The sequence below is a fragment of the Mus caroli genome, unplaced genomic scaffold (genome assembly GCF_978045245.1).
Source record: "Mus caroli unplaced genomic scaffold, Mus_caroli_1 scaffold_6, whole genome shotgun sequence".
NCBI lineage: Eukaryota > Metazoa > Chordata > Mammalia > Rodentia > Muridae > Mus > Mus caroli.
In genome coordinates, this window is record NW_028227261.1 from 95,497,700 (window position 1) to 95,513,412 (window position 15,713).

General features: G+C 40.3%; 1 protein-coding gene and 1 long non-coding RNA gene across 2 annotated transcripts in view; one reads left to right on the top strand and one right to left on the bottom strand.

The window, feature by feature from the left end:
* LOC147004305 (uncharacterized) overlaps nucleotides 1-14,527 on the bottom strand; it is a 28,940-nt gene extending 14,413 nt beyond the window's left edge. Inside the window, exon 1 of the long non-coding RNA XR_015047244.1 lies at nucleotides 14,429-14,527. This is a non-coding gene — a long non-coding RNA (uncharacterized LOC147004305). The remainder of the gene's footprint in view (nucleotides 1-14,428) is intronic.
* Nucleotides 14,528-14,694: 167 nt separating this feature from the next.
* Shoc1 (shortage in chiasmata 1) overlaps nucleotides 14,695-15,713 on the top strand; it is a 71,727-nt gene continuing 70,708 nt past the window's right edge. Inside the window, exon 1 of the mRNA XM_021160305.3 lies at nucleotides 14,695-14,720. The gene's annotated coding sequence lies outside the window, so the exon portion shown is untranslated. The remainder of the gene's footprint in view (nucleotides 14,721-15,713) is intronic.

The following is a 15,713-nucleotide window of genomic DNA, read 5'->3' on the forward strand; positions in this document are numbered from 1 at the left end:
AGGTATTATTTGAATATTTATAGATTAGAAGATTCAAAATTATTATGTGAAAATTATCCTCCATTGATCTATAGATTCAATACAACCTCAATTAAGATTCTACTGGCTTCAAAAAATGGCACAATCAAGCTGGCCTCGAACTTCCTGCCTCTGCCTCCTTCAGCAAATCCTACTGACATGTGCCACCACAACTGGCATCACAAGTCTGGAGGGAAAGTGGATGGGATGGAGGGGCAGTGGGAGGGAGAGGGAAACCTGATCTGGTAGTGGGTGAGGGAAAAGGACTGAATGAAGCCCTGAGGGCCAGCAGAAAGAATGTAAACAGGCAACTTCAGGAAATTGGAGGTTGGGGGGGAACCCCCCCTCCCCCAGAATGCACCAGAGATCTGGGAGGTGAGAGACTCCCAGAACTCACAGGGAGGGGCCTTAGATGAAATGCCCAACAGTCAAGAGAGGGAACTTCTAGAGCCCACCTCAAGCAGGAAGACAGTACATCAAGTGAGAGATGAGGTTGCCATCCCACAGTCACATCTCTGACCCATAATTGTTTCTGTCTGAAAGAATTACAGAAGCCGGGCATGGTGGCACACACCTTTAATCCTGAGAGCAGAGGATTTAAAGCACTCAGGAGGCAGAGGTAGGAGGATTTCTGAGTTCAAGGCCAGCCTGGTCTACAAAGTGAGTTCCAGGACAGCCAGGGCTATATAGAGAAACCCTGTCTTGAAAAACCAAAAAAAAAAAAAAAAGAATTACAGGGATGGAAATGGAGAGGAGCCTGAGAAAAAGAAGGTCCAGTGACAGGCCCAAAGTGGGATCCAGCTCAAGGGGAGGTCCCAAGGCCTGAGGCTATAGAGCACTCACAAAAAGGGATCTATCATGACTGCCCTCAGAAAGACCCAACAAGCAGCTGAAAGAGTCAGATGCAGATATTTGTACCCAACCAATGGACAGAAGCAGCTGACCCCTGTTGTTGAATTAGGGAAGGCTGAAAGAAGCTGTGGAGAAAGGAGATCCTGTAGGAGGACCAGCAGTCTCAATTAATCTGGACCCCTGAAATCTTTCAAACACTGGACCACCAAACAGACAGCACACACCAGCTGATATGAGGCCCCCAACACACATATAGTGGAGGACTTTTGGGTCTGTGTTCATTCAGAGATGATGCACCTAACCCTCAAGAGACTGGAGGCCCCAGGGAGTTTAGAGGTCAGGTTTAGTAGGGGTGTGGGGGCATCCAAGTGGAGACACAGGGGTGGGGAGGAGGTATGGGATGTGGAGCAGTTGGAGGGTGGATAGGGGGTGGGGAATGGAATATGGAGTGTAAAGAAATGAATTAAAAATAAAACAAAACAAAACAAACAAAACTGGCCCAATCATCATGAATGTTTATGGGTTACACCAAGTCATTTTGATACAAGTATTCCATGTTTAATAGCTAAGTCATGGCAACTAAAATATCTCAACTATTTATCACTTTTTATGTTGTAAATATTCAAAATGCTTTCTCTTAGCTATTTTAAGATCTACAATAATTATTACTGTGCTATCTCTACTGTGCTATCTATTATAACTTATTCTATCTAACTTTTTTTTTTTTACCAACAATGTTTCTTTTCATCTCCATGCAAGCTCTGGAGCTTGCTCAATATGCAAGCTCTTGCATTCTACTCTTTACTTTTGTGAGATCAAGTTTTAAAACTTCCATATATGAGTAAAAACATGTATTTATTCATTTACCAAAAGTTCTCCAGTTTTATTAGTGTGGGCCTTTTGTTTTAGTGTAAGTTTGACATGCTGACTTTAATATTTATACAAAATGCAAAGGGCTTAACATAATTGATTTTGAGAAAAGAAAACCAAAACTATAACAATTACTCTGACTTCAAAACTTGCTGTTATGTGTGTGTTTGTGTATTATGTGTTTGTGTGTATATTATGTGTTTGTGTGTGTACTAATGATCTTCCTGCTTCAGCCTCTGGAAGGCTGTGCTACTAGAACATGGGGAATACAGAGGCATTTGTCATCATGCCAACAACAAAACACTTCTTATATTAGAGACATTTATATGTCCATGAGTTTAGCATATTTAATTATATAATACAGACATAATTTAAAAGTAAAAAAAGGGTAATGTAATAGTTTAATAACTTAATATGGTATTCAACTGTCAGAAGAGTAAATTATGTATAAAAACATTACTTTATAAATATCTTTCATATCATACACACATGTGCAAATACAACCGAGAGTTTCTAAATGTAAAAAGACAGCAGAGTGAAAACAAAAGAATATATGCTGAAGGTTTGATCACTCTTTTGGATTACAATGGCTTTTCTAAACCTTTTAGCTCTTAAAGGAGGAACAGCAAAGAAGAGAATAGTTTCTTCATGAAATTGATAGAAAATGAAAAATTAATCCCTAGTTCTCTAACTACTTACTGACTTTAAATAACATGACAAAACATTTGTTAAAGGTGTATTCTCTAGTGTATAATAAAGATTTCAACACCTTGCTGCCTGAGACATTTTATCAGAATGGGAGTGTTGGTTTTCTTTCTGTTTAAATGGATGATAAATGATACACATGAAGATGAGTCACAGCTTAAGAGTACTCTTCTTTTTATGACCAATGAATCTCTCATGACTCTCTATCTTCAATAATATGTTCTTAACACATATTTACTCTTGGCTCAACACTTACTCAGAAGCTACTGAAAGAAAGGTGTGTGCTAGGACATATGGTGTAGGAGGAGCCTCACTCTGAAGTCACAGGCAGGATTAAGCTTGAGTCATCTTGGAGCACCTAAACAACTGGGCAGGCCATTTAATTTCTATGAGCCTTAGTTTCTGTGTTAATAAGGTATGTTAATATCTTAGAAAACTGCTGTGAATATTAGGAGCAACCAAATATTTATTGAGCTTCTACTCTTGATTATGTATGTGTTTTCTGCATGTATGCCTGTACACTCCATATGTATGTGTATGGTGTTTGCAGAGGCCAAGAGATGACATCACCCACTCTGGGACTCACAGATGGTTGTGAGCTTGCACGTGGGTCCTGGACATTGAACTCAGGTCCTCTGGAGGAGCAGCCAGGGTCCTTAACTGCTGAGCCATCACTCCAGCACTGGCCTCCGCAATATGTCAAAGAGTATTTGCAAAGAGTTCCAAATACACATTAGTACTGGGTGACAAATATGCTGCTCTCAAACAGTAGGAGTAGAGAAAGAATAACAAAGCAAACCTATGTTTGGAAAGGACAAAGTCTGGAGTCGGGGAAGAGGGATCGGAGGAAAGCAAAGAAAGCCGAGAAAGTCAAGTTGGGCTTTAGGAGTCAGTAGGTATTTGAATCTACAGAGATGTATGGGAAGGCTCATGTAGACAAAGTTATAATAGGAGGCACTGACAGAGAAATGAAAGCAAGGATGGAATATAGTGATGAACAGTAACTTGGCAAGAGTGTGATTTTTGATGAAGGTCATCAGAAAATGTTGGAAAAAGTTTAGAATGGAACACAAAGAGTTCTGAAGGCCAAATAAGGAGGCAGACTGACTCACGAAGGAATGAAGAGTGCAAAAAATGTATAGATGAAAAAAAAGAAAGAAACAAAAAACAACAAAAAAGAAAAACAAAAAAACAAAACAAAAAAAGAAAAAATGTATAGATGTTAGCATGTGACAAACTTGGATTCGAATTCTGACTCCTCACTTCATAGATGCAGAGTTCTGAACCCATCACTTACCACCTTTAACTTCAGTGTTTCTCCATCCTAACTTACTTATATCATATACTAAGCTTAGTACCTGGTAAATCCACGGCACTTAACTGTAGCAGGAATGGCGGAGTCACCTCTATGTAAACATAGGGGGCTGCTCAGCTGCAAAAGCATCTCCTGCAGGAGGACCTAATTGAGGATTGCTGGTGCAGACAATGCCAGATAACCTGGAACTGCTATTTAGAAGAGATGCTTTCTTGGTACCAATGGGGCATGGGTAGAGGGTATTAAAAGAGCTTGCAGCAGTGTTCAGATGAGCTTGGTACTGCATTTCTCAGCTGCTCCAAGAGTCTGTGTCATTGGCTCCATGCCACCTAACCTCCAACCTCAAAGGGCAGGTAGGGTCAGGCAGTGAGTAGTCCAGGGACTACTTAACTATCATAGTCATTATGTGTATGCACTGGCTAACTACTGTAAGATTTTGATAGTAATAGTGGATATAATCCAACTTCTATAGCACTATGCAGAGGAAAGCCTGGAAGAACTCAGGTAAATTGGTCTCGAAAACAGGTGGTGAGTCCATAGGGAATGCTAGAAATTTTTTAAAGAACCAAAGAGTTTCAGACAGAATTTTAGGGTAAAATACAATGAAGCACTTTTAGACACAAAAAAGTCATTACTGTATATGGGAAAAAATGAAATGTATATCCAAGGAGAGACCTGTGAGACAATTCTAGGGGAGTTGGAAGGGGATGATAACAAACCAAGGGGAATAATGTACTCTTTGCCTGATTTTTAATCTTCATCCTATGATATAGAAGGCATTTGTGTGTATGGTACACATAATTTGAGGAACAAAGTAGAATATATATAAAAGGAGAATTGACTTAAAAGAGAGAAAGAGATACTCAGCTACAGAAAGATAAAGGTAAGAGAAACAAGTCAAGAGTGATGGGCCTAGACATACATTCTAAGACAAGTAAATCCTCTCCTAGTCTCTCCCCTCTCCGCTCTCCCCCTCCCACCCACACCCCCCCACCTACGTACACACACACACGCACACACGCACACACATACACACACACGTACACACACACACACGCACACACACACACACACACACACACGAACACACACACACACACACGCACACACACACACACATACACACACACGCACACACATACACACACACACACACACACGCACACACACACACACGAGTAGAAGAGTTGGGGAGAAATTCAGACCCAAGTTTATCAGTACTGGCACTATTGATATTTTGAGACAAATAATGTTTTGTTTGAGCAGTGAGGATAAGAACCGCTCATTATATGATATTTAGCAGCATTTCTGTTATCTGCATATTAGCTGCCAGTCATAGTCCCAAATTTGACAAGAAAATAATATCTCCAAATGTTTTCTAAGTGAACAAAATAGCCTCCCATTGAGAAACACAGGAGTCAATATTTGGTATGTAAGGGAGACATTTGATGTACAGATGTGCAGTCCTCTGAAAGCATCTCTCACGCACAGCAATGCTGCCGCACACTAGCACCAGTTGTTCTTCTATATTGAATGAGCTGATGATCACTGACACTTGACATTGAAGACCCTGCCTTTTGTAGTGAAGCAAACGAGCCTGATTTTATGGCTTTACTGCTTCTTCCTACTTCCTGTCAGGACTAGCTGCCTAACTTCCATTAAGCTTTTACATGAGGAATATATAACGAGTGCTCAACAATTATTTATTAAATTATATTCTTTTTACTTTTATTTTTTGTTTTTGTTTTTGAGACAGGGTTTCTCTGTTTAGCCCTGGCTGTCCTGGAACTCACTCTGTAGACCAGGCTGGCCTCGAACTCAGAAACCCGCCTGCCTCTGCCTCCCGAGTGCTGGGATTAAAGGCATGTGTCATCACTGCCCAACTTGTTAATTTATATTCTTAAATATAAGGTTGCTCCTATATTAAAAATATGATGGGATGAAAGCCAAGCTTGGTGACTTACGTTTGTAATCCCAGCATTCATGTGGCCGAGGCAGACAGTTTACTGTGAATTTGGAGCCAAATCAGGCTTCATCATGATTTCTAGGCCAGCCTGGGCTCCAGTGCAAGACATTGTCACAAAACAATCAAGTATGTGAAGGGATAAGAAACTGCTTTATACATTCTTTACATTTTTACTGAAGGGGACTGCACTCAGCTTTTCATAAAATTATTTCTCCTGGATATGGAATTATTAATGTAATGTCATCTTTCCAAATGTGGCACAGGGCCTCATCACCTCCATCCTTAAACATAATAGAGCAGTCAAGGATACCTCAAAAAACACTACGGTCTAGGAAGGAGAGAAAAAGAAATATATAGGTCTTCCACATTGGACAGATATGATATAGGATACTCTGGATATCTGAGGCATTTGTTATAACCTACTCTAGCTTGAGATTCCAAGCTTACAAACTTGAGAGATGGCTCAGCACTTGCTACTCTTGAATAGGGTTGGGATTCAGTTCCCAGTACCTACATGGCATCTCACAACTGTAATTCCAGTTCTGGGGAATTAGATAACTTTATCTGGCCTCCTTTGCATGTATAGGATACACAGATATACCTGTGAGCAAAATACTCAAAACACATAAACATCAGTAATGTTCTAAAAATTCCAAGTTTCACTGGAGATGATTCTTTCTATTTCTCAAAAATATTTTTAGATTTATTATTTTTAATGTGTATGAGTGTTTTGCACACGTCTAACTATGCACACTCCATGCACACTTGTTACCTGTGGAGGTCAGAAGATCTTCATGCTTATTGCCTGTTGGATTCCCTAGAAGTGGAGTTACAGAGGATTGTGAGTCACCATGTGGCTGCTGGGGACAGAACTCAGGTCCTCTGCAAGAACAACAGATGTTCTTAACCACTGAGCCATGTCTCTAGCCCCTTGTTTATCTTTGAGACAGGGTCTTTGCAGCACAGCCCAGGCTGACCTTGAATTTGTAATCTTCCTCCCTCAGCTTCCTGAACGCTGGCATTACGGGTAAATTTACAAGTCTAGCTGCTGCTGGTGCACACAGAGGCAGGCAGAGGCAAGCTATACAGTCCATTTCTTTCTTTATTTTTTAAAGATTTTTTAAATTATTTATTTCATATATGTGAGTACATTGTTGATCTCTTCAGATATACCAGAAAAGGGTACTGGATCCCACTACAGATGGTTTGAGCCACATGTGGTTGCTAGGAATTGAACATCTGGAAGAGCAGGCAGTGCTCTTAACCACTGAGTTATCTCTCCATTCCCATATTCAGCATTATTAAAGTAGATAATTACTACTGAAAGAGAGCTGTGGCTACAGTCACATTAGCATGAAAAAACCTCTGCAGGTGCAGAAGAGAAACTTAATGTTTCATATTGGTGTACTTATCTTTCCATCAAATGCAAGAAATCAAGTATGTAAGCCTAGTTTTTCTTTCATTGTTTTTTCGGCATTCAACTTTGTAGGCATGGTGACCTCTCTCACTTGGTGAATTCCTCAGTTTTTGGACTATGAGCCATCTCACATGATGCTGTTCCTTTTATGTGCATCGAAGAATTCATGTAAGCTTAGATTCTGACCAGGTTAGAAACTTTACCCATACATTTGACTTGAGAGTATAACTCAGGAGCATATTTGCTGGATTAAATAAAATAATTGGATCACTATTTCCTTGTGACAAATGGAAAATCAGACTACAGCTTAACATTTCCTTGAGTAATATTCCCCTAAAATGACTACCATTTTATTGCCCAGTGAAATGATTTTCCCAAAATTACATAGAGATAGTATGTAAGCCTTATATCCAGTAAGGTATCATCATTCACTCACAGATTCATTCATCAACTATTTTGATTGCATTTATCTATTATTTATTTATCTAGGGTGTGGTATATATGAGTGTGGGGGCACTTGTGTGAAGACAAGCAGACAACCTGGAGGGAGTCTTTTCTTTCCTTCTATTCTCTGGGTCCTAAGTATTGAACTCAGGTCATCAGGTTGGCAGCAAGTGTCTTTACTCACTGAGTCTGCCTGGCCCTCAGAAATTCTTTTAAGCACATATTATATGCAGGAACTATGCTAATTGGTGAGAGCTGTCAAGTGACCAGGGAGCTAGCACCTTTACATGCCTTGAGGAAGTTAGTGTCAGAAAACTATGGAAAGTATAACAAGGAAATGATGACATGATTTCAACAGATAAGTTGTAGAGATACAAAAGAATAATTGATTAGATAACTAATATTGCATGAGATTAAAAACGCCTTTGGGAAATCTAGCCATTTAGAACACACACACACACACACAAATCACAGTACCACTGTATACCTAATAAAAAGTGAGTCAGTGGACTGGAGAGATGGTTCAGCAGATAAGAACACTAACTGCCCTTCCAGAGGTCCTGAATTCAATTCCCAGCAACTACATGGCTCAAAACCATCTGTAATGGGATCTGATGTGATCTTCTGGTGTGTCTGAAGAGAGCAATAGTGTGCTCACATATATCTATAAATAATGAATAAATAAATCTTTTTTTAAAAAGTGAGTCAGCTTAAAAAGTAAAGAAAACGAATTGCTAGACTTATACTATTATTTGTTTATTTACTTATTTACTTGCTTCCTTACTTATTTATACAGGTTCTCTCTCTATGTAGCTTGGCTGTCCTGGAACTTGATATATAGAAATGGACTATATAGGGCTGAAAAGATGGCTCAGCAGTTAAGAGCACTGACTGCTCTTCCAGATGTCCTGAGTTCAATTCCATTTGTAATGGGATCCAGTGTCCTCTTCTGGTGTGTCTGAAGTCAGGGACAGTGTACTCATATACATAAAGTAAATAAATCTTTAAAAAAAATGCTGAATATGTTGTGGTAAAATACTTCTTCTTGGTTTACTGATATAAAATAGTTCCTTCAGGATGATCAAAAGATAGTATAAGAAGCCACACCTATACATTAGTTTTCTGAGGCAGTAAATCACTTGTGTAACACATTTATGCAATGTACTTCTCATTCCATAGATCCAGATTTTCTGCACCATCTGGTTGAGCTGATATGCAATTCAGTCTCAAGAAGACTATTTGCCGTATTCATGCCATGCTCATGTAGCAAGTGTGTGCTCGTGCCTGTGGAACATTTTATACACATTAATATCCAGGGAAGAACACTGAAAACCTACATTTAACAGAAATGCAAAAATAAATCGTTACTTGAAAAGGCTTTTTTTTAGAAGAAATGCATTAACTTTTTCTCTCAGTGATTACCTTGGGAAAAGCATAAAGATAATGAAGGCATGGCACATGAACCATGACCTCAGGAAGACTGTGGTCTGACGGGTAAGGCAGACATGAGCAAAATAATTATTACTGTGTCCTTTTCTTTTTTAAATAAAGCACTGTCCAACAGCCTTGAGAGAAGGAAAATGTGAGAAGTGTTCAGAGAGTGGCCAGTGGTTGAGAGTTCCATAGTGACTAGGGCTGCTGTATGCTAAGGATGTCAGACTATGCTGTAGGTGATGAGCTCCGGAGAGCTTCAGCACAGAGGTGAGACCTCCATTAGTTATACTAAAAATAGCATCCTGGCAGCAATGCTTAGACTTTTCTGTATGAATGTAAAAAAACAAAACAAAACAAAACAAAAAAACCCCACAAAACAAAAAGCAAAAAAACAAAAAGCAAAAAGCAAAACCAGAGAAACTTCCTCACAGCCACATGGAATGTGAATGAAAACAGCGATTACAATGGAGTTTCTCCTCCCCCCCCCCCCCACGACGATTCTTGGGCTTACTTTATATTTAAGAATGTGTCTGAACAGGTTTTATTTACATTTAGATTTACAAAAACAATGGTGTAAGAATGATGAAATAGAATTTACAGAGAAATGTAATTGTTTAGGCTAGAGATATGGTGCTGGGGTTGAACTGACTCAGCCCCCACATCAGACAGCTTACAACTGCCTGTGACTCTAACTAGAGGAGATCATACGATCGATCTCTAACCTCTAGAGGCACCTGCACTCACGTGCATGCCTGCATACACACACACACACACACACACACACACTCACACACATGCCTACAAACACACTTTTTTTTTTTTTTTTGGTTTTTCAAGACAGGGTTTCTCTGTGTAGCCCTGGCTGTCCTGGAACTCACTTTGTAGACCAGGCTGGCCTCGAACTCAGAAATCTGCCTGCCTCTGCCTCCCGAGTGCTGGGATTAAAGGCGTGTGCCACCATGCCTGGCTACAAACACATTTAAAAGTAAAAGAAATAAAAGAAATTGCTAATACGTTTCAAGCATTTAAAATAATGATTGAGTTACATCGATTACAGGAGGGGAGAAGGTGATTCAGGGAAGGTAAATTTTCCTGGAGCTAGATAAGGAAAATCCCCTGTAGTAACTGATGAAATGTATAGAGAAAGTATACATAGCAGACACATGGCAGACTGGAAGCAAACACTCTTTTTGGATGACGTGTGGCCTGATTAAGATGGATAGTAAAGTCAGACTGCCTGGGTTTAAAATTCAGTATCATACTTTCTAGCTAAACTTGGGCAAGATACTTAAGCATCCAATGCCCGTTTACAAACCAGTGCTCAGCATAGGACTCAAGTGTTGCCAAGTGTTTAGGATAAACCAAGTTCTAAATAAAACTCAGCACTTAAAGGTCATTAGCATGGCAGAGATTGCTATGTATTTTCCAACACCTGGTCTCTTCCTTATATTAACAGAATCTCCCAATTGTAACTGGGTAGGTAACTGTCTGGCAGGAACACTATATATTCTAGTTTTTATTACAACCACATGTAACCATGTGCCTAAGGTCCAATCAGTGACATGTAACTATTAGTGCCATGTGGTAGCTGTGGAAAACCTTCCTCAAAAGACAACTGGACGTCTACAAACTTCTCAAAATTTATAAGTATGAAATTAAAAGTTAGTGCGGATATAGAGTAACAAGAACTGTCACTTCTCAAAACATGTTGACATTTATGAGCAAGTTCAGAAAAATTCTCTAAATTTATAGTTTAGAGAAATGTACAAGTATACTAGGCTACACATTCAAGAATATCAATAGGAGCATAATCGATAATAGCCCTGAATTACAATAAATGTAGACGACTGAGGCAGGAGAGTCATAGGTTGAGGCCAGCCTGGGCTACATAGTAAAGCTTCACCCTAAAGGTGAGAGCAGTAGCAGAAAGAAAGAGGGAAGGTGGAAGGTGGGGCGGGGGAGGGGAGAGAAAGGAGGAAGGGATAGGGGAGAGGAAGAGAAGAAGGTGGGTTGGTTGGTCAGTTTTGGCTTTTGTCTTTAATGTTTCTGTCCAAGGCCAGTTGTCTTAGGCCTGTACTGAGCAGGATTTCACAGCAGGGGGATGTGTGAGTAACGTTTTCCCTTTCACTGCTGGAAAAAGAAGGGGCTGGATTAGGTTCCAACATCCCTCCTGAGGTCATGAGTCCAATTATCTAATTGTGTTCCATTAGTCCCCATGTCTAAGAGATCTTGTCTATCACCTTCCAGTACCACCAAGTGCTTGGGGAACCAAGCCTTTAACACATGGGCTTTCGAAGGACATTTTAGATCACGCTATAGTATCCGTGGAAAAATAAAATGAGGTATATTTATAGAAATTATTCAGTAGTGAAAAATAAATCACCATTAAGTATATTCAATAATATCCACCGCATAGGAGAATTAAGGGCTAAAGCAACACAAAACATAAAGATTTAAAAATAGGCAAACTACCATGATTTGGAAGAATATATTTGAAGAAAAGCAGGACGATGATTAGTATCAGTCAGGATTATAGTAATTTCTAGGGAGAGAGAGAGAGAGAGAGAGAGAGACTGACTTCCCCTAGGGAAGAGCTGTAATTCCAAAGGGAAATTCAGGGCTTCTGAACTTCTGACAATGTTCTGTTCCTTAAGTGAAGCAGAGGTCTCATCGATGTTTCTTAACACATTTTTAAAATTATACATTGTCTTATATATTTTTGTATATCGATATTATATTTTGCAATTTCAACTGCACACACACAAAGAAACATGGATCTTTTTGCCCGTAGTTCATTCTTTCCTCTACCAAGCGACCTCCTAAATACTGGCTCTCTAAGCCCATGAGAATAGAGACCACAACAGTTCTATCGGGGTAGTGAGATAGAAGAAAAGTAAGTCACCAGAGGACTTGGTAGGAAGGCTGGGGGGGGGGGGGGGCGGAATGGACAGACAGACAGACAGAATTGTTCTATCAATCCTGAACTTACCTTTGGGCTTCTTATATTATTTTGAAATGTCCTTTATTTCTACAGCTAGATTTTACTTTAACTGATCTACCTATCTAGGCATGAACTTAGTAGGGATGGGGGGACTCTAGTCTACCCTTCTCTTCCAGTGGTGAAATGAAGAACTTTATCCTAATCACATGCTCCCTGATGTGATATTCTGCCTCACTACAGGACCAAGATTTTTTAAAAAGACAGACAACTTACCCAACAGAAAAAATTGTCTGATCTAATACATACAAACACACAAATAGACAACTCATGTAAGAAAAACCCCAAAGGACTAAAAACACCTAAAAAGGGTTTAATTATCAAATAAAGTACTTGATATGTTATTTTGGCACTTTTTTGTTGTTGTTGTTGTTTTTGAGACAGGGTTTCTCTGTATAGCCCTGGCTATCCTGGAACTCACTCTGTAGACCAGGCTGGCCTCAAACTCAGAAATCCGCCTGCCTCTGCCTCCCAAGTGCTGGGATTAAAGGCGTGCGCCACCACTGCCCGGCCAGGCACATTTTTCTAAAGAGCAATATATTCTGTACTGCTGTGTTTTATACTGCTGCATATTCAGAAAAATGATCCCTCTTGACATTGTTAATATAAATTGCTATAATTTTTTAAAAGGTAAAAAAGACATCTAGGGGCTGGAGAGATGGCTCAGCGGTTAAGAACACTGACTGCTCTTCCCAAGGTCCTGAGTTCGAATCCTAGCAACCACATGGTGGCTCACAACCATCTGTAATGAGATCTGATGCCTTCTTCTGGTGTGTCTGAAGACAGTTACAGTGTACATACATATAATAAATAAATCTTTTTTTTAAAAAAGACATATCTGTCAGCTTAAATGCTCTCATGACTTGAGACAGAAAATAAAAAAAAAAAATTCCATAGAAATTATTCAAGAGCAAATATCCAAGAATCTCACTGTGGCATTCAGTTGAAACCCTGGAAGCAATCAGTGTGGCATATTGAATGAATTATGGCAGATAGTTACCATGAATACCCTATTATTCAGCTGGGGCTTTTGTTTTGTTTATTTTTCCAAGACAGGGTTTCTCTGTGTAGCCCTGGCTGTCCTGGAACTCACTCTGTAGACTAGACTGGCCTTGAACTCACAGAGACTGGCCTGCCTCTGTCTCCTGAGTGTTGGGATTAAATGCATGCGCCGCCACTGCCTCAACTGTTTTTGTATTAAAGAGATGTGTTAGATGGATGGATGCTGACCTGGAAGGTCGATCATGAATTACTGTTTACAGATGAAAGTGAAGTATTCATTTTATATTTCTGACCAATCGACTTTGTATTGATCTACCTGATAGGTTTGTAATGACATGCAAAAGTACCAAAACACAGAACCTAGATTTTTTTTGTAAAAGTTATTTTGTGCATATGGGGAGGGGCATGTATGCGCCAGCCAGTATGTAGGGGTCAAAGGACAACTTGTGAGAATTAGGTCTCTCCTTCCACTTTGTGGGTGCCAGGGTTTGAACTTGGGTCATCAGTTAAGGCAAGCACCTTAATTTGCTAACCATCTCACTGGCCCTGGGACCCAGAATTACAAATAGTGATTACCTTATCTTGGAGTCAGGACAGAAGTGAAGCTTACTTCTGCATGTATCTTTGGGTAATTTTACTGGTTCTAGTGAGTCTGGATTACTTTTCTAATTAGCAAAATTATATAATTTTAATAAAATATGTGGAAGAATGCAAAGTAATGTACCCCATTGGCAAGTGGGTCACAAATTTGTTGCTACATGATAATCCATATTACTAAAACATATTGCATAAACCTGAGGAAAATGGAATGAAGTAAGGGACTTAAGGCAATGAAGTGGCTTATTCCACTGTTTCACAACAAGCATTTCAATATTAGCTGGAAAGAGATATGAATTAATAAAATAAATACACATTACTTCCTACAATCTCCTAGGAAGCAGCTCAGCGCCAAGCTGTACCAGGAAAAAGGAAGCAGAAGCTAGAAACACAAAGGAATAAGCTGTTCTTTATCAAGGGAGGTGGAGTTATTCTAAATTGGAATGTGTGAGGGAGTGCCCATCAATCCAGATCTAAAATCCACACATTCCCATTCAAAGCTCGGCCTCAAATGTCCTTTCCGACACACCTCAAATGTTCTTTCTCCAGTACTGTACAGCCACCTGGCCACACACCTACATCCGCCTCCTCCCTTTTGCCTGGTCGGTCGTTCTCTGAAGCCACTTGCTTGCTAAACCCTCTCAAAGTTACCCGCAAAAAGCTACCCGCCATGCATTGCTTCTGGGGACATTAGCTAAATAACATAGTAGCCAAATACAAATAAACCCAGCCTCCGCTCCTACTGACTTCTGGTTGACTAGGCCTCCGTCATTCCTGACCCAGAGTCACATCTCACCCCTTGCGTCATACCTCACACCTCACCCAGTCCAGTTTCCTACGGTGGGGAAAAGGCAGGAACTCTGGGCCGAACAGGCTGCCTGCCCTAGATGGTCACATCCGGTCACATCCGGGCAACTGAAGAACCGGAGGGCGGAGTCTGTCCTGACCAATGGGAGCGTTGAGTTTCACAGCCTTCTGAGGTCACGTGTTCAGTGGGCGGGGAAATTGCCTCCTATTAAATCCAAGGGCGGAGACCTTTTTTTTTTCTTTACCTCACCACAGGAGAAGCCGCCAGAGGGAAGGAAGGCCTGTCTAGCTGAGGGTAAGGAGAGATTTGAGGACGCTAGCGTATAGGCGCTCCGAATTCTCTAGAAAGCAGATTTCTGAGGCGTGGTTTATGTAGCGGAGGAGGGATGAGATCTCGAACCCAGCTTCGGCCCACTGCTAATTAAGTAGGAGCGGGGATTACGAACGAACGGCCTGACAGGGACCGGAGGGTTTTCCACCCACCTAGCTGCCTACACTATGGGAAAGTAACCAAAACCGCGCCTCCACGATTTTATATGCTCCCCCTCCGCGCCTCCCCGCACCACCCCACCCCACTCCACCCCACCTCCGTAAGGGGAAAAAAAAAGGTTTCTGTGAGGAAGCATGGAAGGGAAAAATTCCAGAATGCCTTGGTGTAATGGGAGACAGTGCAACTTAAACTCAGAGATTCACGCTCACCTTGGGTGTTAATATTGGTAAAACTAACTTCCCCAACTTTGTGCCCAAGAGCCTGACCTAATTATTATGTATTTTGACCCATTTTTCCAGTAGGAGGGAGTAGAGAGAAAGTATAAAATCTTTTAGAAGTAGCTATAAAAATAAACCTGGGAAATTGCTACAATTTAAAAGTTAATCTTTTAAAAAAATGCCTCTGGCCAGTGTGGTGTCCCATGCCTTTAATCCCAGCTCTCAAGAGGCAGATTGTCTCTGAGTTAGAGGCCTACCATAGTGCGACTTTGTCTCAGAAATCAACAAACAAGCAAAAAACTGATCTTGACCGTGAATATACTTGTCTATGTGTTTGGCCTTTAAATATAAAGCAAATTTATCTTTTCATCCCATCTACCCACCAAACTAAGATGGGTTCGGATACCTGTTATTCAATACAATAGAGTTAGCAGATGAAATTCGGATAGGGAATGTAATGTATGGGATCTTAAGTAGTTCATAGCATGAATGTCAATTGAAGCCAATACCCAAAAAAAAGAGCTTCCTTCAAAGTAGTTTGATGGGAGCGACAACTCTAAAGCTGATAGAAATACTAGGC